This window comes from Neophocaena asiaeorientalis, unplaced genomic scaffold, assembly GCF_003031525.2.
Source record: "Neophocaena asiaeorientalis asiaeorientalis breed wild unplaced genomic scaffold, Neophocaena_asiaeorientalis_V1.1 scaffold143, whole genome shotgun sequence".
Lineage (NCBI taxonomy): Eukaryota > Metazoa > Chordata > Mammalia > Artiodactyla > Phocoenidae > Neophocaena > Neophocaena asiaeorientalis.
The window spans coordinates 3,258,032-3,281,432 of NW_020175536.1; the positions used below are offsets into that span (position 1 = coordinate 3,258,032).

The following is a 23,401-nucleotide window of genomic DNA, read 5'->3' on the forward strand; positions in this document are numbered from 1 at the left end:
CCGGGAAGATCCCACATGCTGTGGAGCGGCTGGGCCCATGAGCCATGGCCGCTGAGCCTGTGTGTCTGGAGCCTGTGCTCCGCAACGGGAGAGGCCACAACAGTGAGAGGCCCCGCGTACTGCAAAAGAAAAAAAAAAATCTTGCTGTTATTTATGTCAAAGAGTGTTCCTCCTATGTTTTCCTCTAAGAGTTTTATAGTGTCCCGTCTTACATTTAGGTCTTTAATCCATTTTGAGTTTATTTTTGTGTATGGTGTTAGGGAGTGTTCTAATTTAATTCTTTTACATGTAGCTGTCCAGTTTTCTCAGCACCACTTACTGAAGAGGCTGTCTTTTCTCCATTGTATATTCTCACCTCCTTTGTCATAGATTAGGTGACCATAGGTGCGTGGGTTTATCTCTGGGCTTTCTATCCTGTTCCACTGATCTATATTTCTGATTTTGTGTGAGTACCATACTGTCTTAATTTCTGTAGCTTTATAGTATAGTTTGAAGTCAGGGGGCCTGATTCCTCCAGCTCCATTTTCCTTTCTCAAGATTGCTTTGGCTATTCGGGTCTTTTGTGTTTCCATACAAATTGTAAAAATTTTGTTCTAATTCTGTGGAAAATGCCACTGGTAATTTGATAGGGATTGCATTGAATCTGTAGATTGCTTTGGGCAGTATAGTCATTTTCACAATATTGTGAAAATCCAAGAACATGGTATATCTCTCCAACTGTTTGTGTTGTCTTTGACTTCTTTCATCAGTGCCTTATAGTTTTCTGAGTACATGTCTTTTACCTCCTTAGGTAGGTTTATTCCTGGGTATTTTATTCTTTTCATTGCAATGGTAAATGGGATTGTTTCCTTAATTTCTCTTTTTGATCTTTCATTGTTAGTGTATAGGAATGCAAGAGATTTCTGTGCATTAATTTTGTATCCTGCAACTTTACCACATTCATTGATTAGCTCTAGTAGTTTTCTGGTGGCATCTTTTGAATTTTCTATGTATGGTATCATGTCATCTGCAAACAGTGACAGTTTTACTTCTTCTCTTCCGAGTTAGATTCCTTTTATTTCTTTTTCTTCACTGATTGCCATGGCTAGGACTTCCAAAACTATGTTGAATAATAGTGGCAAGAGTGGATATCCAGATGAATGGATAAAGAAGATGTGGCACATATATACAATGGAATATTATTCAGTCATAAAAAGAAATGAAATTGAGTTATTTGTAGTGAAGTGGATGGACCTAGAGACTGTCATACAGAGTGAAGTAAGTCAGAAAGAGAAAAACAAATAATGTATGCTAACATATATATATGGAATCTAAAAATAAAAAATGGTTCTGATGAACTTAGGGGCAGGACAGGAATAACGATACAGATGTAGAGAATGGACTTGAGGACACGGGGAGGGGGAAGGGTAAGCTGGGGCGAAGTGAGAGAGTGCCATGGACATATCTACACTACCAAATGTAAAATAGATAGCTAGTGAGAAGCAGCTACATAGCACAGGGAGATCAGGTCAGTGCTTTGTGACCACCTAGAGGGGTGGGATAGGGAGGGTGGGAGGGAGACACGCAAGAGGGAGGAGATATGGGGATATATGTATATGTATAGCTGATTCACTTTGTTATACAGCAGAAACTAACACACCATTGTAAAGCAATTGTACTCCAATAAAGATGTTAAAAAAAATGAAAATGAAACAGGAAAGTAAAATCCAAATAAATAAATAAAATTAATTTTAAAAAATTAAAAATATCCTAGAAAAGATAACAATAAAAATGAATCAGCAACAAAGACAGAACCACAAAAGCAAAAAACAAAAGTATAAAGTAAAATAAAAACAATAAAAAAAATTAAAATTAAAAGAAGTTCCCTGGTGCTCCTCTCTCAGTGTTCTTGCCCTCACAGTGAGCTACAGCAGATGCCTGCCTCCCCAGTAGGTCTCCGAGGCCTCTAGGTAGTTCTCTAGACTCCCTGTGCCAGCTCCACCCTTGTGTGTGTTCTCTCACCAGCGTCTGTTCCTGGAGCTGGTCCGGAGCACACGTGTCCATGCAGGCCGGCTGGGGCCCAGGCCAGTGCCTGCAGGGGCCAGCGCAGCAGGAGGAGGCTTTGGAGTGGGCCAGTGCTCGGCTGCACGGATCCACTTGGCCAGAGGAGGCCCTGTCAGGGGTGGCACTCATGCTGCCAGGACTCGTGGGGAGGCTTTGGCGGGTTCAGGGCTTGGGCCCAGTGACCCATTTGGCGGGAAGAGGGTCTGGTTGGGGTGTCGGCTCAGGCCTGGGGACCCACGAGGCCAGAAGAAGCCCGACGGGGGTGAGAGGGTTCAGGCCCAGGACCCCAGCAGGCTTGCTGGGACCTGAACAGTTGGGGGAGGCTCTGGCTACGTTTCCCTCTGATCCCCAGCCCTTGAAGGTCTCTCTCTGTCCCCGCTGATCCCCTGCCACCCACCGCCAGTGGGCCACTCCAAGCCTGGGAACCACTCCCCTCCCCCAGCCTCCCCTAAGTGGCGCTGGTCCCATCCTGCCTCCACTCTTCTTCCCTCCCTCCTTCCCTCCCACATCCTAACTGGTTGAGTGGGGGTTCCTCCCGTCTCCCTAGGCACCCGAGGACCCCTTCCAGCTCCCAGTAGGTGCCTCAGCTGTGAGGAGACATGAACCCCACACCCTCCTACTCTGCCATCTTCTGTTTGTTTTTGAAGTATAATTGACCTACAATGATGTGTTAGCTCCTGTTACACAGCATAGTGATTCAGTATTTGTATACATTTCAAAATGATCGCCATGGTAAGTCTAGTTACAATCTGTCACTATTCACAGATATTATACAGTTATTGACTATATTTCCCATACTGTACACTTAATACCTGTGGCTCATTTATTTTGCAACTGGAAATTTGTACCTCTTAATCTCCCTCACCTATTTCTTTCCTTCCCCTTCACCCCTCCCCTCTGGCAACCACCTGTTTGTTCTCTGTATTTATGACTCTGTTTCTGTTTTGTTATGTTTGTTCATTTGTCTTGTTTTTGAGAATCCATATATAAATGAAATCATACAGTATTTGTCTTTCTCTGTCTGACTTATTTTCCTTAGCATAATACTCTCTAGGCTCATCCATGTTGTTGCAAATGGCAAGATTTCATTCCTTTTATGGTTAATATTCCATTTTATATATATATATATACCACATCTTCTTTATCCACTCAACTATTGATGGGCACTTAGGTTGCTTCCATATCTTGGCTATTGTAAATAATTCTGCAATGACGATAGGGGTACATATATCTTTCTGAATTAGTATTTTCGTTCTCTTTGGGTAAATACCCAGGAGTTGAATTGTTGGATCGTATGGTAGTTCTATTTTTAATTTTTTGAGGAACTTCCATACCGTTTTCCATAGTACCTGCACCAATTTCTATTCTTGCCAACAGTGCACCAGGGCTCCCTTTTCTCCTCACCCTCCTCAACGCTCGTTATTTGTTGTCTTTTTGATAATAGCCATTCTGACAGGTGTGAAGTGATATCTCTTTGGGATTTTGATTTGCATTTCCCTAATGATTAGCAGTGTTGAGCATCTTTTCATGTGTCTCTTGGCCATCTGTATGTCTTCTTTGGAAAAATGCCTATTCAGATCCTCTGCCCATTTTTTTAATTGGGTGTTTTCTTTTTAATGTTGAGTTGTATGGTCCAGCCGGTTTTTTTTAATGGAATAGATAACATTTATTCAGAATTTGCTAAGTGTGGACAGGGGAACAACAGCATTGACTTTGCCAGGGATCTTGCTGGAAAAAGAATCTCAGGCTCCAACCCACATCCACTGAATCAGAATTTCCATTTTACCAGGATCTCCAGGTGATTTCTATGCACATGGAGCTTGAGAAACAGTCTTTACATGCATAATCTCACTTCCTGTTATCTGTCCAACACACTGTGGGTTAGTTTTTCACATGTGTGGGTATTGAGGTCTAGGGAAGTAACTTGCCTAAGGTCACACAGCTAGTAAGAATTCAGACTAGATCTCATCTGACTCTAGAACCCATGCTCTTAATGGGTATACTAGTGATTCTCACAGTTTCATATGTGGAAGACTTTTCCTGAGGAGCTTATTAAAAATACTGTTTCTTGTGCTTCCTTCCTGAAATTCGGATCCAACCCATCTAGGGCAAGGCCTAGAAATCAGCAATTTTTTTCTTTTGCGGTAGGCGGGCCTCTCACCGTTGTGGCCTCTCCCGCTGCGGAGCACAGGCTCCGGACGCGCAGGCCCAGCGGCCATGGCTCACGGGCCCAGCCGCTCCACGGCATGTGGGATCTTCCCGGCCAGGGGCACGAACCCGCGTACCCTGCATCGGCAGCAGACTCTCAACCACTGTGCTACCAGGGAAGCCCCAGAAATCAGCATTTTAACCCACCCATCCTGGGGATTTTGAGGCAAGTGGTTACAATTTGCAAAGTACTAGCACTTTACTATACTTTCTGAATGTACTGTTGGGGGAGAAAACTACCCTATATTTCCAAAGCACTTCCAAATGAGGGCTTGGTTGATAGTAATAAAGACTTTCCCCACCTTGATGGACCCAGATCCCCTGGCAGCCTCTGGAAACCATTCCAAGCTTTGGGAGAGAGCATGGAGGAGATCCACCACAGCTGAATAAGGGTTGATTGAGTACCAGACAGACACTACGGCCAGGTAAAGGAAAGATCCAGGATCCATTTAAGAACAAAACCAAAAGCTTGTTATTTTTCACAGTCTACAAAATTGAACGCAGGCAGGGATGTTGGTTACCTTTTAAAATTTTTATTATGATTTCATGTATAATTTAGATCACTGGATGGCTGTAGCTCCTGCTAACAAATTGTGTACACCCTGAACACAATAAAAATCAACCAGCACAGCAGAATCGGTCTGTTCATTGTTGAACCCCTTGGGGCGTGGCAGAGTTAAAGAACGATGAGCAATAGCTAGCCACAAAGGGGCAGGAGCTCTCCTCTCCTGTTTTATTTCAACAGAGTTCATTTTTGAATATATGTATGTTTTTGACATACACTCTCCTTCCAAAGAGCTCAGGGTGTAACACATACACACAAGCATACTCACATTCCCTTTATTTGATGATTGCTACAAGTGAACCTAGGATTGATGTATGAACAGAAGGGGAACTAAGGGGAAGGAACTGGAAAGAATAAATAGTAGTTAATTATTTGTAACACTCATTTAAATTTTTTTTTAATTTAATTTTTATTTTATATTGGAGTGTAGTTGATTTAAAATGTTGTGTTAGTTTCAGGTGTATAGCAAAGTGATTCAGTTATACATGTTCATATATCCATGCTTTTTGAGATTATTTTCCCATATAGGTTATTACAGTATATCGAGTAGAGTTCCTTGTGCTTTACAGTAGGTCCTTGTTGGTTATCTTTTTTATATATAGTACTGTGTATATATTAATCCCAAACTCCTAATTTATCCCTCCCCCACACCATTCCCCTTTAGTAACCATAAGTTTGTTTTCAAAGTCTGTGTCTGTTTTGTCAATAAGTTCATTTGCATCATTTTTTTAGATTCCACATATAAGTGATGTCATATGATATTTGTCTTTGTTTGACTCCCCATTTTGAATCCGTTCGTTCATTATTTTAGTTAATAGCCTGTACTGAACATTTATCACACACCGGGCCATTTATGGTAGATACTTGATTCTATCATGGCTTCTACCCTCAAGGTACCACAGTCTCCTGGAGGAGTGGGGGGAGAATAGGAGGAAAAACAGAAATACACAGTTTTATCACATTAACTTAATGAAGGAAATGCCTCCCCCCAAATATATCTCCCTGGAATATATCTGTTATCAATAAGGAAGAAATCCAGGCCTTGGGAAATGTGATTAACAGAGAGTAAGCCGTGATTTGGGAAAGGGCTACTTACTCATGTCAGACACTCCTCTCAGCACTGCCATCTCTGCATAGTTATCTCCGATGCATAGACAAGGAGGGGAAGCTCCGGGATGGTAAGAATATTCCGCAGGTTACACTGGGGGAACGTGGCATAATCAGGACCAGGACCTGGCATAATCAGACCCCAGAGCAGAGCTTTTTTGAACTTTCCACCTTATTTCCATAGTTGAGAATGTGATAAAGAGAAGAAAGGAAAATCCACATGTGAAGAAAATCTAACTTAGAAAGTAACACCTCTAATGGTTACTGCTGAGGTTTTAGAAATTCAATTCTGTGGTATCGGATAGAGGTTAATGATTTTCGGGATGAGTAGATGGCCTGGTCAAGGCCAGATGGGTGATTTCCTCTTACAAGGCCTGGAAGAGACCCTGTAATGAGATTCCACCCCAGCCTTCTCAGATGCTAATGCTTAGTTTACCCAAAGGGGACCCTGGTATCATATAGGATGCTAGATCTTGGTATGAGATTTTGTTAAGAGCCTTAAACCCAGAGACACCGATGAAATCAAGGGGCTCAGATTACACACTTCTATCCAGGTGTTGCGTTGTCATAGGATACCTGAGTATGTGGCTTCTCCCTGGCTGGTGTGTCTGTCCTCCCACTCTGAACATCATGGCAAGTTGGGGCTGGAGTTGAGTTTAACAGTCTGTCTGTCTGTCTGTCTGAAGTTGCTAGAAGTGGTAGGAATCCAAGGATGTGTGAATCAGTTGTGCTGCAGCAACAAATAAGACTCCCAAATCTCCATGTTTATGATAATAAGGGTATATTTCTCACTCTTAAGTCCCACAAAGGCTCAGCTGCTACTCTCTTCCGTATCTCCGTACTGAAACCAAGCTGATGGAGTAGCCTCTTCTGGGAACACTTCCTGTCATTGAGACAGAGGGAAAGAAAGATGGGAAACCATGTTCTTAGTGTCACTTCTGCCCACTTTTCATTGGCCAAGTGAGCGCATAGCTACTCTGGAGTTCAGCAGTGCAGGCTTTTATAATCCTTTCACAGGGAGGAGGATCAGAACATTTGGTGATGAGTAAATCAATCTACTACGATGAGTCAAGGGTTCTGAGGAATGAATTTGGGATCTCAATTCAGAAGTCAAGTACGATGGATGAAAGCGGAGGCTGAATTGGAAAGGAAGATCAGTGAGGCTAGAATCTACCAGAACTGAAGGAATGCAGGGATTCAGAGCAAGGGTGGGCTCAAGGGTGGACACCCTGGGTGGTTTTCATCCACTGACCTGTGACAGGCTGGGACACAGATGAACTGGATGATGTAAAGGTTCATGAATGTTCAGGCTTGGGGAACAGAACTCATTAGGGTCCATCAGAGTGGTGTGAGTTATCCATTTTGTTTGGCTGGATCAGAGTTGCCTTCACATTATCTTGTCTTCAGCTCAGTAGAGTCTGATGACCCTGGAGAAACTGAGGCAGCAGGCTGCTACACCAGTGATGGGTTCTAGAACACTTCCCATGTTTACAGGCTTAGAAGATCCTTTTTAGGACGCTTGAATGCTTTTCTCTTAAACGAAGTAACTTGTACAAAACTCTTCCAACTCACTTTAAAGGACTTTTGATAACACGTTGGTGAAGTTAGGGAAGCCTTGCAGATAGCAATTTGTCTGGGATAAATAATGATTTACAATGAGCGATAGTCAATATTGTTAAGTTAGCTTGGTTTGTTTTCCCATTACCTGGAGCAATAGAAAGGTACGCTCTGCTACAAAGAAGAAAAGGCAAAGAGATAGATCAGGCAAAGGAATCCAATTCTTGTCCTTCTAGACCTTGAGAAAAAGTAGAAAGTGAATTTGGTTCAGCACTTTCTTTCCTTCTTAAAAATTCATTCATTCATTCATTATTTCTGTTATACATGTATTTATTCTTTTTCAAATTCTTTTCCCATTTAGGTTGTTACATAATATTGAGCAGAGTTCCCTGTGCTCTACAGTCAGCACTTTCTACCATTCCCTTATTTAGTGTTCATCTCACTAGTCTGGGGCTTTCACCTCTCCCCCAACACGCCGTCCCGCCCCCCCTCCCCCCCAGCAGTGCCCTCTTGCATCTTCCAGCAGCACCCTACCCAGTTCTGCCACTCAAGTTAGAGTCTCAGTCTCCAAAATTCTCTTTTCTCCACTATCAAGATTTCCATTCAATTCCCTTGGTTGGGGACTTTGCTTAACAGCAATACCTGATGAATCTGTAGATAGACTAATTCAGACAAAAGTGTGAGAGACTGGTAACCAGTCAATATGTTAACCTTTTCTAGGAATATTTGCATCTCAAAGCTTTCCCAGGACAATGCTTTGACTAAGCACATACTGCCATAATAGTGAAATATGAAGCAGTGTGGCTTGCCAGTGGGGGAGCTCTTTTGTTAGGGGGACTTTTCTGGATTATTCCCAGTCCCTTCTGAACAACCTGTATTTATCGTACCCTCCAGTATTTGCTGGCACCCAGCTTGACACACCATTCAAGCAGCTGGGAAGCTGATGGCTTCTGCAGAGTACTGGGCTACTTTCAGCCAGATAGTGTGAATTTCAAGTGCCTATGCCGGCATGGCCAGGAAGAAGCTAGTAATTATAACACCATACATATCATCAGGCTTCACGACGAGAAAATCATGAGCTCCTAAGCACTTTCATATGGATTAACAGAGTTAATCCTTAAAAAGTCCATGATGGGGGCAGGCCAGGCTTGTTACCCCCATTTTATGGATGCGGGAACTGAGATTCAGAGACGTTAAGTGACTTATCTAAGTCACACAGCTAGTTACTCTCCGCATACATATTCCAGTGCGTTTCCTTCATGTAGTGCTGCTTCATCCTCTGGAACTGCCTGGACTGTGGGCACTTGGGGTTTGGACCAGGCAGGGCAAAAGTAGAAGTTGGTAACGGGCAATGTCATCAGTCAAAGCCCCGGATATTCAGCCCCACCCCCGCCAGGCCAGTGCTTTGCAGCTGGGCATCACCTCAGCAATGGGGGTGGGGTGGGGGAACAGGGCCAGGGCCTTGTTTTCTATATTGGTATTCTGCATCTGTATGGGTATTGATTTCCTTCTCAAAGGGTTCCATCTGCCTTTTATCTAATTATGTCACTAATCTTCATCCCAGCCCTTTGATTTTTATCCCTGTTCCGTAGAGGTGCAGGTTTCCAGGGTTACCAGAAATCCATAGATTGAAGCCTTTCTCTGGCTTTCTTGTCAAAGTCCTTATCAGTGGAAATCTTACTTTCCTCCACCTTTGTTTTCTGGATGGTGTGTCTCTCACAACTTTCCTGTTTTATTTCTTCTTGCAGTTAATTTGTTAAGAATAATCCTTGAGAACTGATGAGGGTGATTATAATTTTTGTGACTTTCTCTTTTAATAAAAAAAAAGAAAAAAGAATAATCCTTGAGAAGCTGCTTGGTGCAGAAGAGGATGTAGAATAAATTACAGACCCTGTGTCCTCAGTGACAGTTAAAGGAAACCCAAGAACCTCTACAGCAATGTCAATGTCTTGGGGGGTGCGGGTAGCGCTCTTCTCTTGGAATCAGCAGAGCGTGGATGGGCCTCTGACGATAACTAGCTGTGTGGTCCTGATCTAGTCATGTAATTGCTCCCATCTGAGTCTCGGCTGCTTCATTCCTGAGACGGGGACATAATAACGGCTGTTTTGATTTGGGAGGATTCGATGAGATGATTTGTCAGATGGGGCTTCTCAGACTTTAACGTGCAGAGGAATCACCTGTGGGAAATGCAGATTAAGTGCAGATTCTAAATCATTAAGTCTGAAGTGGGGCCTGAGAATCTGATTTCTACCAGACTCTCCAATGATGGGACCAAGGTTGAGAACCACTGTCTAAAGAAATGTTGCAACAGCACGTGGCCACAGCCACCCACGAGTGTCTGAACGCTGAAGGGAGAGGGAATCAGAGCAGCATTGGTAAAGCTTCCCCAATTCATATTTAAGACCTGCTACAAAGTAGTGTTTAAATGCAACATTTATTTTTTATATTTTCTTATTACAGAAATAATGAGTGGTATTTGTGGACACAAGGCTAACTCACATCCTAACACTTTGGCTGACATTCACACTGATTTACAGTGCCAGGGGCTAAAGGTTTGATAATATCCCAGCATCCTACTGCACAAACAGCTAAATTAAACTCAATACCCAAGACCTGTGTGATTAGAATAATGAACTATTTCAATCTACCTCAAAGACCTGTCAGTGGGGGGGAGTATCGTAGGAGCAGGAAGAAGACAAATTTGGAAAGCAGAAACTATTTTAAAAATAAGTCCTACCAACTGTTTACATATCAGATAAATTGTTGTTTGGGATGGTGAGAAATTTGCTGTTTCAATTTGCCTTAAAGTTTGATGGATTTTTGCCCTAGAGGAAAACGTTCTCTTTTCTCATTTGGAGAAACTGGGCAAAATCTTGTTATAGTCAACACCATATTCCTTTGTATTCCCATGTCCAAATTCTCCATCCCACCCCCAGGCACTGGACAATCTTGGGAAGGGTTGTAGACCAACAATGCTGCCAACCCCAGACTTTGTCATCTTCAGAATGATAAGCTAAGATTGCATAGTGCTTTACGGTTTAGAAAGCAATTTCACTTATATTATCTTATTTGATCCTTATGACTCTCCTTTAAGCCAGATAATATTATCTCCATTATCAGTTTTGGAGAATTTATATGATGTGTCCAGGATCATACTGAAAGTGGCAGAGCTCGAAGGCAAAACCATCTTTTGACCAGTTATTTATTGCTCTTTCCACAAAAATATATCTAACCTTATTCTAGAAAGGTATCTTTTCAATCCTGGACTCACACTAGAAACTTTTAAAAAATACTGATGCCCAGGTCCTATCCCAGATCAATTAAATCAGAATCTTTGGGATGGAGACAAAATTCATCTGCATTAAAAAAAAATTCTGAGAGTGATTCTAACATGCCTCCAAAAGTGAGAAATCACTTCTCGGGAAGACGTTGTGGGAACTGCTAGAGGAAATTTTTTTTCTTTTGTCAAAAGGAAGGTATCTGTTTATGTAGGGCTAGATATTGTCGTAGTACTTGGTTCTTTTTTTTTTTTTTTTTTTGCGGTACGCGGGCCTCTCACTGTTGTGGCGTCTCTCGCTATGGAGCACAGGCTCCGGGTGAGCAGGCTCAGCGGCCATGGCTCACGGGCCCAGCCGCCCCGCGGCACGCGGGATCCTCCCGGACCGGGGCAAGAACCCGTGTCCCCTGCATCAGCAGGCGGACTCTCAACCACTGTGCCACCAGGGAAGCATGTACTTGGTTCTTTGTATGTGTGATTTCTGGCACCTCTCTCAAGGTCTGGCAGAGTGGGGGAAAGAAACCAAAGTTCCAGCATCCCTATTATGGGTCAGGTGCTGTGTTGGTCATTTAACTGCCCTACACCTCAGTGAGATTGGTATTACTACCTCATTTGACAGAGGAGGGCACTGAGACATACCAAAGTTAAGTAATTCTTTCAAAATCATGTCACTTGTAAGTATCAGGGTTGGGATTTAACCTACATCTGTCAATGCCAAAGCCTAAGTGTGTCCCACCATGCCGGTGGATCTAAACCCTGGCTGACATTTGCAGCAACATGGATGGACCCAGCGATTATCATACTACGTGAACCAAGTCAGACAAAGAAAGACAAATATCACATGATATCACTTATACGTGGAATCTAAAATACGACACAAATGAACTTATTTATGAAACAGAAACAGACTTATGGACATAGAAGACAGACTTATGGTTTCCAAATGGGAAAGGGGGAGAGAGGAATAAATTAGGAGTTTGAGATTAGCTAAAACAAACTACTGTCTACAAAGTAGATAAGCAACAAGGTCCTACTGTATGGCATAGGGAACTATATTCAATATCCTGTAATAAACCATAAGGGAAAAGAATATGAAACAAACAAACAAACAAACAAACAAAAAACCCCTGCTGAGAGTCTGATTACCTGGACTGGAGTAAGGGCAAGACATTGGTCTATTTCAAAAGCCTCCCAGGTGACCCTAATTGGTAGCCAAGGCTGAGAATCTCTGCCCCGCACTATTCGGCCTTTGCAAAGTGCTTAGAGTACATTTGTTGAACTTGAAAGGTATTGGGGAAGGGCTACGTCAATCTCCATCCCTCCACCCCAAGTTAGGAGGGATAAAGACTTTCATTCCACAGAGAACAATTTTTTTTTTTTTTTGGCGGTACGCAGGCCTCTCACTGTTGTGGCCTCTCTCCCGTTGCGGAGCACAGGCTCCGGACGCGCAGGCTCAGCGGCCATGGCTCACGGGGCCCAGCCGCTCCGCGGCATGTGGGATCCTCCCGGACCGGGGCATAAACCGGCGCCCCCTGCATCGGCAGGTGGACTCCCAGCCACTGTGCCACCAGGGAAGCCCAGAGAACACTTTTTAGAATAGGAAATCTAGTCACATTAATTGTCAAGACTTTCTTGAGAAGTTGTGCCCAAGGGCCTGGGTACCTCAAGCGTGGCTGGGCAGAGGGAGGTGGCACAGAGGGGGTAGGGGAAAGTGCAGAAAATTGAGCTGGGGGTCACAAAGACAAACTTGGACATCTTTACAGTTTTACCTGGAGTCAGTCTACACTAGGAAGCAGCCAAGTCTTGCTAAGCAGATGTGATAATTTAGACCAAACTGTATAGGGAATAGCCCTGTGACTGGGAGATCATTAAGGGGTTTAGGAAACACCTTATTAACTCCCTGAATCCTGGCATTATCTCTGGGAGAATGGATTTGGATATTGAGGGAAATACAGCAGATTTTCCCCTTGGATTGGGTGCTGGCTCCACTAACCTTCAGTGAGCCCCACGTGCACAAGCAACACTGCATGGGTTTCAGTCTCAGGGAAAGTGATTCTCAGGCACTGCCACTGCTTCCAAAAGCCATAGCCAAGTCATCATTGTTATTTAAGATTACAATTAAGTGCTTCAGAATTACCCCTGTGAGGGGTGGGGTGGGAGAGACTTGCATCTCTCCGCTAGTATTCCGACCATGTTAGAAGAAAACACAGTATAAATTTCTACATCAATGTTTGAAATTTGTCCAAAGGCAAAATTCTTTTTATTTATTTTATTTTTGGTTGCATTGGGTCTTCGTTGCTGGACGCAGCCTTTTTCTAGTTGCGGCGAGCAGGCTTCTCATTGCGGTGGCTTCTCTTGCTGAGGAGCACGGGCTCTAGGCGCATGGGCTTCAGTAGTTGTGGCACACGGGCTCAGTAGTTGTGGCTCGCGGGCTCTAGAGCGCAGGCTAGCAGTTGTGGCGCATGGGCTTCGTTGCTACACGGCATGTGGGATCTTCCCAGACCAGGGATCGAAACTGTGTCCGCTGTATTGGCAGGCGAATTCTTAACCACTGCGCCACCAGGGAAGTCCCCAAAGGCAAAATTCTTAGTCAATTGCCTTCAACTGGTTGCTCTCAACCTTCATTGAACCTGAGACTCCAGCCTTTCAATAACAGACTGAGGGTCACAGCTGAGTGACGCCAACCTGGAGAAAGGAAACCTTAAGAACCAGATTAGACTGGGTCCAAATGAATTTGATTTGGGCCAAAGATTATATGCTGCTTAAACAGAAGATGAATCATTGCTTCAGTTAAACATTGTGAGTCTCCTAAGCCAACATTTCAGGAAGGTCCTCTAACCTCTGTTAATGATGTTTGAATTGAATCCAAGAATTATTAATTGAAGGAATATTGAACTAGAAGATTCCAAGTGTAGTAAAGCAGAGTCCTCACCATGTGTTCATCAAACGTTAATCAAGCTGTTACTATGTGCCCAGTTCTGGCCTAAACATGGGGGTATGAAGATAAGTAAGCTGCTGCCTCCATCCAAGAGGCCCACGATATTTCCTCAGCCTCGCCAGAAAAGTAGGAGCAGTATTTCCACATCCGGCGTACAGATCAAGAGAAAGAGAAGAGAGGCAACTGGCATGGGCTGTCCACTGTGTTAGCGCTCCACTGCTCCCTCTTCCTGCAGACCCAAGACACACAAGGAAGCAGATTGTAATAAACCCAGCATATGGGTACCTCCTGACGATGAGAGGGTTTAGCCACAGCACTGTTTGGAGCTCTTGAAGGTAGTGATAATACTTGCCGACTTCTTCTGTGCAGTTCTGCAGTTCACTTTTTTTTTTTTTAATTTTTATGGGAGTATAGTTGCTTTACAATATTGTGTTAGTTTCTGCTGTACAGCAAAGTGAATCAACTATATGTATACATATATCCCCTCTTTTTTGGATTTTCTTCCCATTTAGGTCACCACAGAGCATTGAGTAGAGTTCCCTGTGCTATCAGTAGTTATCTCTTAGTTATCTCTTTTATACATAGTATCAGTAGTGTTTATATGTCAATTCCAATCTCCCAATTTACGCCCCCCAACTTTCCCCCTTGGTATCCATATGTTTGTTCTCTATGTCTCTCTTTCTGCTTTGTAGATTTTTTCAGATTCCACAGATAAGTGTTAATATATGATATTTGTTTTTCTCTTTCTGACTTACTTCATGTCTTAAGGAGAAAGGGGAAGAGGCTCACTCTGCTATAAGGACCCCTTATTTGGTCTCTTAAAGCCACAGAGACCTTTTTATGGATCCTAAGCCTTACAGGCACTGGTTGGGTCGTTTCACCTAGATAAGGATAATACATTATAGCAAGAGGAAATCTACCACTTTCCCTTTTTTCCATCATTATAACGTAACTCACTTAACTGGGGCAAGAATGCTGGGTCTTGACCTTCCACTCAACAAGAAACACAGAGTAGGACTCCATCAGGCCAAAGGGAGGGTAAAGTAGGAAACATTTGGGGCCTGGGCATTAACCAGATCACTAGTTGGGGGTGAGCCAAAGACCCATGAGAGTGGGATATCAGTGGACAGGAACAGACAGAAGTCAGGTGACTCAAAATTCTAGGCAAGGGCTTCCCTGGTGGTGCAGTGGTTGACAGTCCGCCTGCCGATGCAGGGGACATGGGTTTGTGCCCCGGTCCGGGAAGATCCCACATGCTGTGGAGCAGCTAAGCCCGTGAGCCATGGCCGCTGAGCCTGCGTGTCCGGAGCCTGTGCTCCGCAACTGGAGAGGCCATAACAGTGAGAGGCCCGTGTACCGCAAAAAAAAAAAAAAAAAATGTCTAGGCAAGAAGGAAGGAGTGAACTAGGTAAAAACCAAGGAGTGAATGGGTGAATTTTCTGGTCAGAAATAGACTAAAAGCGAGAGGGCTGGGGAATCACTAAGGGCCAAGGCACTCCTTCCTGTCAAGGTCAGGGTCAGACTAGGAGTTCTGAGAGGTGAGGAATCTTGGCAGGAGTAAGGTCAACGTTTGGGTGGGTATATGTGCACAGATGGGAGCCAAGAGGTGAGAAAGGAAGGTAGCTGCTTAGGGCAGAGGAAAGTAGAGGCTATAGGTTCTTAGGAAGCTGTTTCTATTCATTAAAGCAGAATTAATCCTTCCGTATATATTCTTAGCCTTATTGTTGGATTTATGTGTGTGTGTATATATATATATTTATATATATAAATGTTGCTTTCCCAGCAGACTTTGAGGCTTCCAGGGCAGAGGCTGCAAACTTGCTTACATAGGTTTGGCACACAGTAGGTGTTATTGGCTTTACCTGATTCCTAATGCAAGTTTCTTTACTGACCTTCTGAGGTTTCCACGTGGATGCTCAAACATATAGAAATGACATCTCTACAATTACCCAGGTCCTTTTTGCCACCGTGTCTCTGACACAAGGGTCATACTGGCTTGCAAAACAGTGGCATAATGTTCCATCAAAATATCCTAATGAAGTAATATTTATTGAGAACTGCGGCAGCCTTGGCCTTGTGCTTATGGTGCTAACCTTAGTCAAAGTTACCATCAGTGCAGCTGATTTTGTAAAACCAGCCCCAAAGATGCATCTCTTCTCATCCCACTGGTTATGAGCTGTTCTCTGGTAGCTCCCGGCATTCTGCTCCAGTTATCTTATTTGAGTTTTTTTTCTGGGCTGTCAATCTTCTAAAGAGACATGACATTTATTCTTCCTAATTCCCCAAACACTGTGATACAGTGAAAGCACTCTTATTGGCCGTTCTGGCTTTATAGTTTTTGTGAAGAAGGGAAAAAAGGGTGGGAGGGTAGAAAAAAGGAAACGATCAGGGACGCATCAAGGGAGAAAAGCAAAAGAAAAAAATAGAAGGGTGAGGGAAAATAAGAAAAAAAATATATAAATTTGTTGACAGTTTGAGTTTTGCCTTATTCAGAAAGCAGTTTAATTCTTCAGTTTCTCTTTCAAGCTAGTCCCCTGTCAGAACTTGAAACAACATCTTTTCTGCCTGGGATACAAGCTGTAGGAAACTGAAAAGACACAAAGACACCTACCTAGATTCTTTTCCTACTTAGGGTGTATGTGTGTGTGTGTGTGTGTGTGTGTGTGTGTCTGTCTCTCTGTCCCTTAGTAGGGCTATGGCAACCACTTCTGAGTTTGAAAACCAAAGATGAATTCTCTCTTCTCTTCCCGAAGCACAGGCTCTGCTTGTAGTTTGTTTTTTCACTGTGATGGCTTAGTGGATGGTACAGAGGACACTAATTCAGCTATTTATTTTCAGGCCATTGATCAGCCAGGGGGCGAGGGAAGGGAGATGTTTAACTTTCTTATTTCTCTGATTGCTTTGGAATTTTGAAGAAAAAACATTGTCCTTTTTCCTCTCTATCCTCCTGAACTCCTGGGATCCCGTCTTCTCCTTTTTCTGCTTTCTGCCTATGAGTGGCTGGCCTTTGTGTCCCAATTCCATGCCCTGGTCCACTAGGAATTGTGCCTCCCCACAGGACGAAGCCTTCTTTTCTGTCGACTCAGCAGGCACCACCAGGCAGGTCTTTCTAGCATCCTTTTCAGTGAGTCTTTTAGTGATGCTCCTGACAAAAGATGAAATAAAAAGCTGAAACCTCAGGGCCTAGGAAGAAAAGAAGCAAACTTCTCAACAGTGGGATCTATAGCTGTCAGAGCATTAGTGTCTGTGTTTATGACTGTGTGTGTGTGTGTGTGTGTGTGTGTGTGTGTGTTGGGGGAGGATGTGGTGACAGAGAATGAGAAGGAGGCTGAGCTTGGATTTTCCTGAGGCTTATTATTTTCCCCGGTGGTTTAAATTCTGCCTCCCTGCCCCCACCTGGAGTGGCCTTCTAACCTTCCCTACCTGCCCTTCCTAGCTTCCTTCCCTCGCTCCAGGATGAAGGGGAGGTAAGGGGAGGCTACAAATACCATGTCACATGGAAAACTCTTCAGTGGATGTTGAGGTGACAGGAGGTGACACAGGGAGAAAGCAGAAGGAGAAGGGAGGGTTGGGATGGGATTACGAGCGTAGGTTTCAGACCCAAGCCTAGATCTGAATGCCAAGTTTAGCACACAATAGCCATGTAGTCACTTAACTTCTCTTGTTGCAGCACTGACGTCTGTAAATGGGAATATAATAGATTACGTATCCAGAGCAGTTAGAACACTGTACATTTAATAAAAGCTCAATAAATGTAGATATTATTAGCATTTACTGCCTGGAGGGCAAAAGCTTTGAAGGAGTGGTTTTTATTTGAAGACCCATGAGCAATGTTTCAAAAGAGTATGAAGTACACTAGCCACATGTGCCCTTCACTCTTCTACCACTTCTGTGCGCAAACGAGGGAATAGGCGGACGGGTTGCTTCCCTGTGAGAGGACTTCAGGGAGGTCTAGGGGAGAGGCAGGTAAACAGTTGTCAAGGATTCCTTTAAAAAAAATCATGCCTTTATCTCATCTTCAACTAGATGACCCTCTAGGTCCTCTAAAACCTAGTTAATCTACAAATAAATGCTGGGAAGGGTGCAGAGAAAAGGGAACCCTCCTACACTGTGGGTGGGAATGTTAATTGGTATAGACACTATGGAGAAGAGTATGGAGGTTCCTTAAAAAACTAAAAATAGGGCTTCCCTGGTGGTGCAGTGGTTGAGAATCTGCCTGCCAATGCAGGGGACATGGGTTCGAGCCCTGGTCTGGGAGGATCCCACATGCCGCGGAGCAACTAGGCCCGTGAGCCACAACTACTGAGCCTGCGCGTCTGGAGCCTGTGCTCTGCAACAAGAGAGGCCGCGATAGTGAGAGACCCGCACACCGTGATGAAGAGTGGCCCCCACTTGCCACAACTAGAGAAAGCCCTTGCCCAGAAACGAAGACCCAACACAGCAAAAATTAATAAATTAATTAATAAACTCCTACCCCCAACATCTTCAAAAAAAAAAAAACTAAAAATAGAGCTACCATATGATCCAGCAATCCCACTCCTGGGCATATAAGCTGGAGAAAACTCTAATTTGAAAATATATGCACCCCTATGTTCATAGCAGCACTATTTACAATAGTCAAGACATGGAAGTAACCTAGTGTCTATCAACAGATGAATGGATAAAGAAGATGTGGTATATTTATACCATGGAATATTACTCAGCCATAAATAGAATATCATGCCATTGGCAGCAACATGGATGGACTGAAGGTTATTACACTAAGTGAAGTAAGTCAGACAGAGAAAGACAAATATCATATGATATCACTTATATGTGGAATCTCAAAAATGATACAAACGAACTTATTTAAAATACAGAAACAGACTCACAGACATAGAAAACAAATTTATGGTTACCAAAGGGGAAAGGGGGTGGGGGAGGGATAAATTAGGAGTTTGGGTTTAACAGATACACACTACTATGTATAAAATAGATAAACAACAAGGGCCTACTGTATAGCACAGGGAACTCCAGTATCTTGTAACAAGCTACAATGGAAAAGAATCTGAAAAAGAATGTGTGTGTGTGTGTGTGTGTGTGTGTATAACTGAATCACTTTGCTGTACACCTGAAACTAACACAGCGTTGTGAATCAACTGTACTTTAATAAAAAAAGAAAAATATATCTATATGAAAGTGAGGGTGGGTGAGGGGATGTTAGCACTGAACTAGCCTATTGGCACTGAGATCCTACCCTACGCCATTGTGAATACACTTTATCACATCCCCAAACAATTCCTCTTCCTCACAGAGAGGACCAGCCAGAGGTGATTAGGTTCGAGGGAAATGGGAAGAGGATGGGAAAGAGCCCTGGGTGGGAGAAGGAGGTAAGACCCTGAATTGTGTTCACCACCCAGAGCATAAAACTTTGAAGCCTATGGGCCTTAAATTAGTTGTCCTTCTACCCCGAGTTTCCTCATTAACCTGATGCTTTCCTCCTTGGAAGAAACCAAGACAGCTAGTTTAAGTTTTCTGATTAATTTTATTCTGTCAATAGCAGTATCTCACATAGTGGAGGTTGCCGAGGACACGCTTCATTTCTTGCTGGCCTTCACTGCTGAACTTGGCCGCAGAGGCTGTCTTCTCCTCCACCGCCTTGATGACTCCAGTGGCCACTGTTTGCCTCATGTCCTGCAGAGCAAAACAGCCTGGAGGAGGAAGGAAGAATGGGGTTTCTGTAAGGTGACACTGAAGGAAAAAGGCTCCTTGGCCTCAGTCAGAGGTGCTTTCCTTCCCAGGACTCAGCAGCCACCAGTCCCTGGCTCACCTAGAGGTGGGTACTCAGAGAATGTCTCCACACACATGGCCTGGCTGGGGACCATCTGCACTATGGCTGCATCAGGGGCTTGGGATTGTCCTCCAGCTTCTTGCCTGAGTGCCGGTCAATCTTTTCCCTCAGTTCAGCAAGCTTGCAGGAGACGTGGGCCATGTGGCAGTCCAGCACCGGCATGGATCTGTCCCGGGTGATTCAAGACTATACCCTGACGGGGAAGGAGGATGGAATTAGAAGAGATCCGATGGCACCTGTGATCTGGGGCCAACCCTCAACCAACCTGGGGCTTCCGCTGAACTGGGACTAATTTCTAAGAAGCATTTCCATCACCACCAAGCACGAAGGCCCTTGGCTTCCTGGGCACCTACCTGCACCACAAAGCTGCTGGCCTCTCTGGGGGGTTCGTTCTTGCTGTCTCTGACCACGTTGCCGTGTCAGATGTCCTTCATGGACACATTCTTCACGTTGAAGCCCAGTTTGTCACTGGGCAGGGCCTTGGGCAGGGCCTCGTGGTGCATCTCCATAGACTTGGCCTCAGTGGTGATGTTGCTGGGGGCAACGGTGACTACCATACCAGGTTTCAGGAAGCCGGTCTCCACATGGCCCAAGGGCACAGTGTCAATGCCTGTCCAATGGGAAGAAGGGCAGTCAGACAGATTCTAGATCCACCCAGTGAGAACTGGCTTCTGTGGGAGTCCCTTGGTCCTGGGGCTCAAGAACCAAGGCCACCTACAGGACTGGCTGTTTCTTCTGTGTATCAGATAATTTGGAAACGCTGGGGGCTTTACACTTTATCACAGCTCAGAAGTCAGGATCTGAACCCTGGCAAGTCAGACACCGGACCTCATTTTCAATTCCTACATTCCTCAAGAAGCCCTGTCACCTCGCCTCCAATCTTGTACACATCTTGCAGAGGCAGCCTCGGGGGCTTGTTGACAGGGCGAGGGGGCGGGAGGATGCAATCCAGAGCTTCCAGCAGTGTCACCCGGGTGGCATTTCCCTCCTTTCGCTCAACCTTCCAGCCCTTGAACCAGGGCATCTGCGGGAGGATGCAGAACGTAGTGGAGATGAGCCTGGGGCATTGCTCTCAGCACACCCACCCCAGGGCCAGGACCAGGACCAGGACCCACTCCGCCCGCCCGCAGACCCTGTCCGCACTCACGCTGCTGCTGGGCTCTAGCATGTTGTCGCTGTGCCAGCCCGAGATGGGCACGAAGGCCACGGACGCAGGGTTGTAGCCAATCTTCTGATATCGGTGCTCACTTCCTCCGTGATCTCCTGGAAGCGCACGGCGCTGTAGGCGGGCTCGGTCGAGTCCATCTTGTTGATGGCCACGATCAGCTGCTTCACGCCCAAGGTGAAGGCCAGAAGTGTGTGCTCGCGGGTCTGCCTGTTCTTGGAGATGCCCGCCTCGAACTCGCCCACGCCGCCGGCCACGATAAGCACTGCATAGTCGGCCTGCAGGACACAGACACCACGGGGTCAAGGGCTTAGTTAGGAGAGTGGGCGCCGACCGGGCTGGGAAGCCTGCTAGAGTTTCGGGCAGTCCCGGGCCCCTTGGGAAAGCTCGGGGACGGGATCCTCCCCAGAAGTTGATAAGTTCGTGGGTCTCTTGGTTACTGCTGTGCGCAGAGGTCCCGCCTCCCAGTTAAACTCTCACCTAGTCCCATAAATGAGCTTTTAGTTCCTTCCTCCCAGACGGACCCCAAGTGATCTACTTGTCTGGGCGTCAGAAAACCTGGTCCCTGCCCCAGCCTGAAAGGGGGCCCGTATCTGAGCCTCACAGAGTCTGTCCTCCTCTGGTTCTTTCAGAATTGATGATTGGCATGGATGAGGAAAACCTTCTAAGGCTTATGATCCCCTCCTTCCCAAAGTCCCGGAAATAAAGCCTGAGTTTCCACCCTTCCTCTGCGCCTGCCCCGCCCCCATCCAAAAGGGAGGGCCCTGGGAACAAGGGCTGCTTTACCTGGGAGGTGCCCGTGATCATGTTCATGGGGCATCGATGATGGTGATGCAGTACTTGCTGGTTTCAAACTTCCACAGGGAGATGTGGATGGTGATGACATGCTCTCTCTCTCCCTTCAGTTTGTCCAACAGCCAGGCGTACTTGAAGGCGCCCCTACCCATCTGGGGAGGGGTGGGGAGTGAGTAGAGCACACTGATGGCGAGCAGACTGACCCATCCCAGGGAATTCAGTGGTGCCTTAGACCTCACAGCACACCCTGCTGTCTGCGTTGGACCCACCGAGAAGCAGGACATCCATCCCCCCACCCCAGCTCCTAGAGGCCAACACCGCACGTGGGTGCCTTACCTCGGCTGCCTCCTTCTCAGACTTCTCAATGGTCCTCTTGTCGATCCCCCCACACCCGTAGATGAGATGCCCGGCGGTGGTGGACTTGCCAGAGTCCGCGTGGCCGATGACAACGATATTGATATGGGTCATCTCTTTGCCCATGGTGGTGGGTTCCTTCCTTCAGTCACTGCTAGAGGGGAGCACGGGGCGGGTGAGGCCACAGCGTTCCAGGCCTGCCTCTCTCCTTCCCTCCGCTCCACTCTGCTCCTGCCCAGCACTCCGCTCCCCACTTCACAGCCTAGCCTGGAGCCTGGGACATGGTAGTGTCAACTGAAAAGTAAAAGACTTGTCAGGCTCATGCCCTGGCAAGAGTCACGATCCCAGGGCCATAGCTGGTACTTCCAAGCAGTCCTGGCCCATCCATCCTTTCTCCTGTGTGGGCCTTCCCCATCCCTCCCATCCCTCCACTCCACCCCACTGCACTCCGCAGCCCCGGCCCACTTCTTGTACAAGAAACCCTGACACTGTGTAATTTGCAGTTTGTCCCCTGCCCCCTGCAAGTCCCTACCTCCAGAGAAAAAGGAACTAGGTCGATCCAGCAAGAGCTGCAGCAGCTGTGATGATAGTCAACAGCTGTCTTGCCTCCTGCTTTTATAAACCTAGCACTGGACCTTCCAAAGCTGACACCAGAGCTGGAACTGGTTTAGGAAATGCTACTCCCTCCCCCAAACTCAATTTCACAGACTTCTTCGCTGACCGATTGGATATTCGGATGAAGAGATGGTGGGTGACTAATGTTCAAAGAGCCCTATTTACACTAGCCAAGACATGGAAGCAGCCTAAATGTCCATCGACAGATGAATGGATAAAGAAGATGTCGTACATATATACAATGGAATACTACTCAGCCATAAAAAAGAATGAAATAGTGCCATTTGCAGCGACATGGATGGACCTAGAGATTATCACATTAAGTGAAGTAAGTCAGACAAAAGCATATCATATGACATCACTTATATGTGGAATCTAAAAAAATGATACAAATGAACTTATTTGCAAAACAGAAACAGACTCACAGACATAGAAAGCAAGCTTATGGTTACCAGAGGGGAAGGGTGGGGGAGGGATAAATTAGGAGTTTGGGATTAACAGATACACGCTACTACCTATAAAATAGATAAACAACAAGGTCCTATGGTATAGCACAGGGAAGTATATTCAATATCTTGTAATAACCTATAATGGAAAAGAATCTGAAAAAGATACGTATAACTGAATCACTTTGCTGTACATCTGAAAGTAACACAACATTGTAAATCAACTGTACTTCAATTTTAAAAAAGCCTGTTTTAAAAATGTGATACAAAATCCAAAATGTATAAGAGGATTTATACATCCCCATCCCAGTCTCTCAGTTCCTCTCCCCAGAGGCCACCACCACAACCGTTTTCTTATATATTCACATGTATTCTAAATGTTTTAGCCTCCAAAACCCCATTTCAGAATATCCCCTTGTCCTTTAAGACTGCATTAAAAACTAAATTTACATATGCTCTTTTATACTTTTGGGGGGAGAACTTCCAGGGCTGTCAGATCCA

At 45.1% G+C, this 23,401-nt stretch overlaps 1 pseudogene; it reads right to left on the minus strand.

Moving 5' to 3' along the window:
• Positions 1 to 19,227: 19,227 nt before the first annotated feature.
• Positions 19,228 to 21,965, minus strand: LOC112390351 (elongation factor 1-alpha, oocyte form-like; annotated as a pseudogene).
• Between the last annotated feature and the right edge of the window lie 1,436 nt (positions 21,966 to 23,401).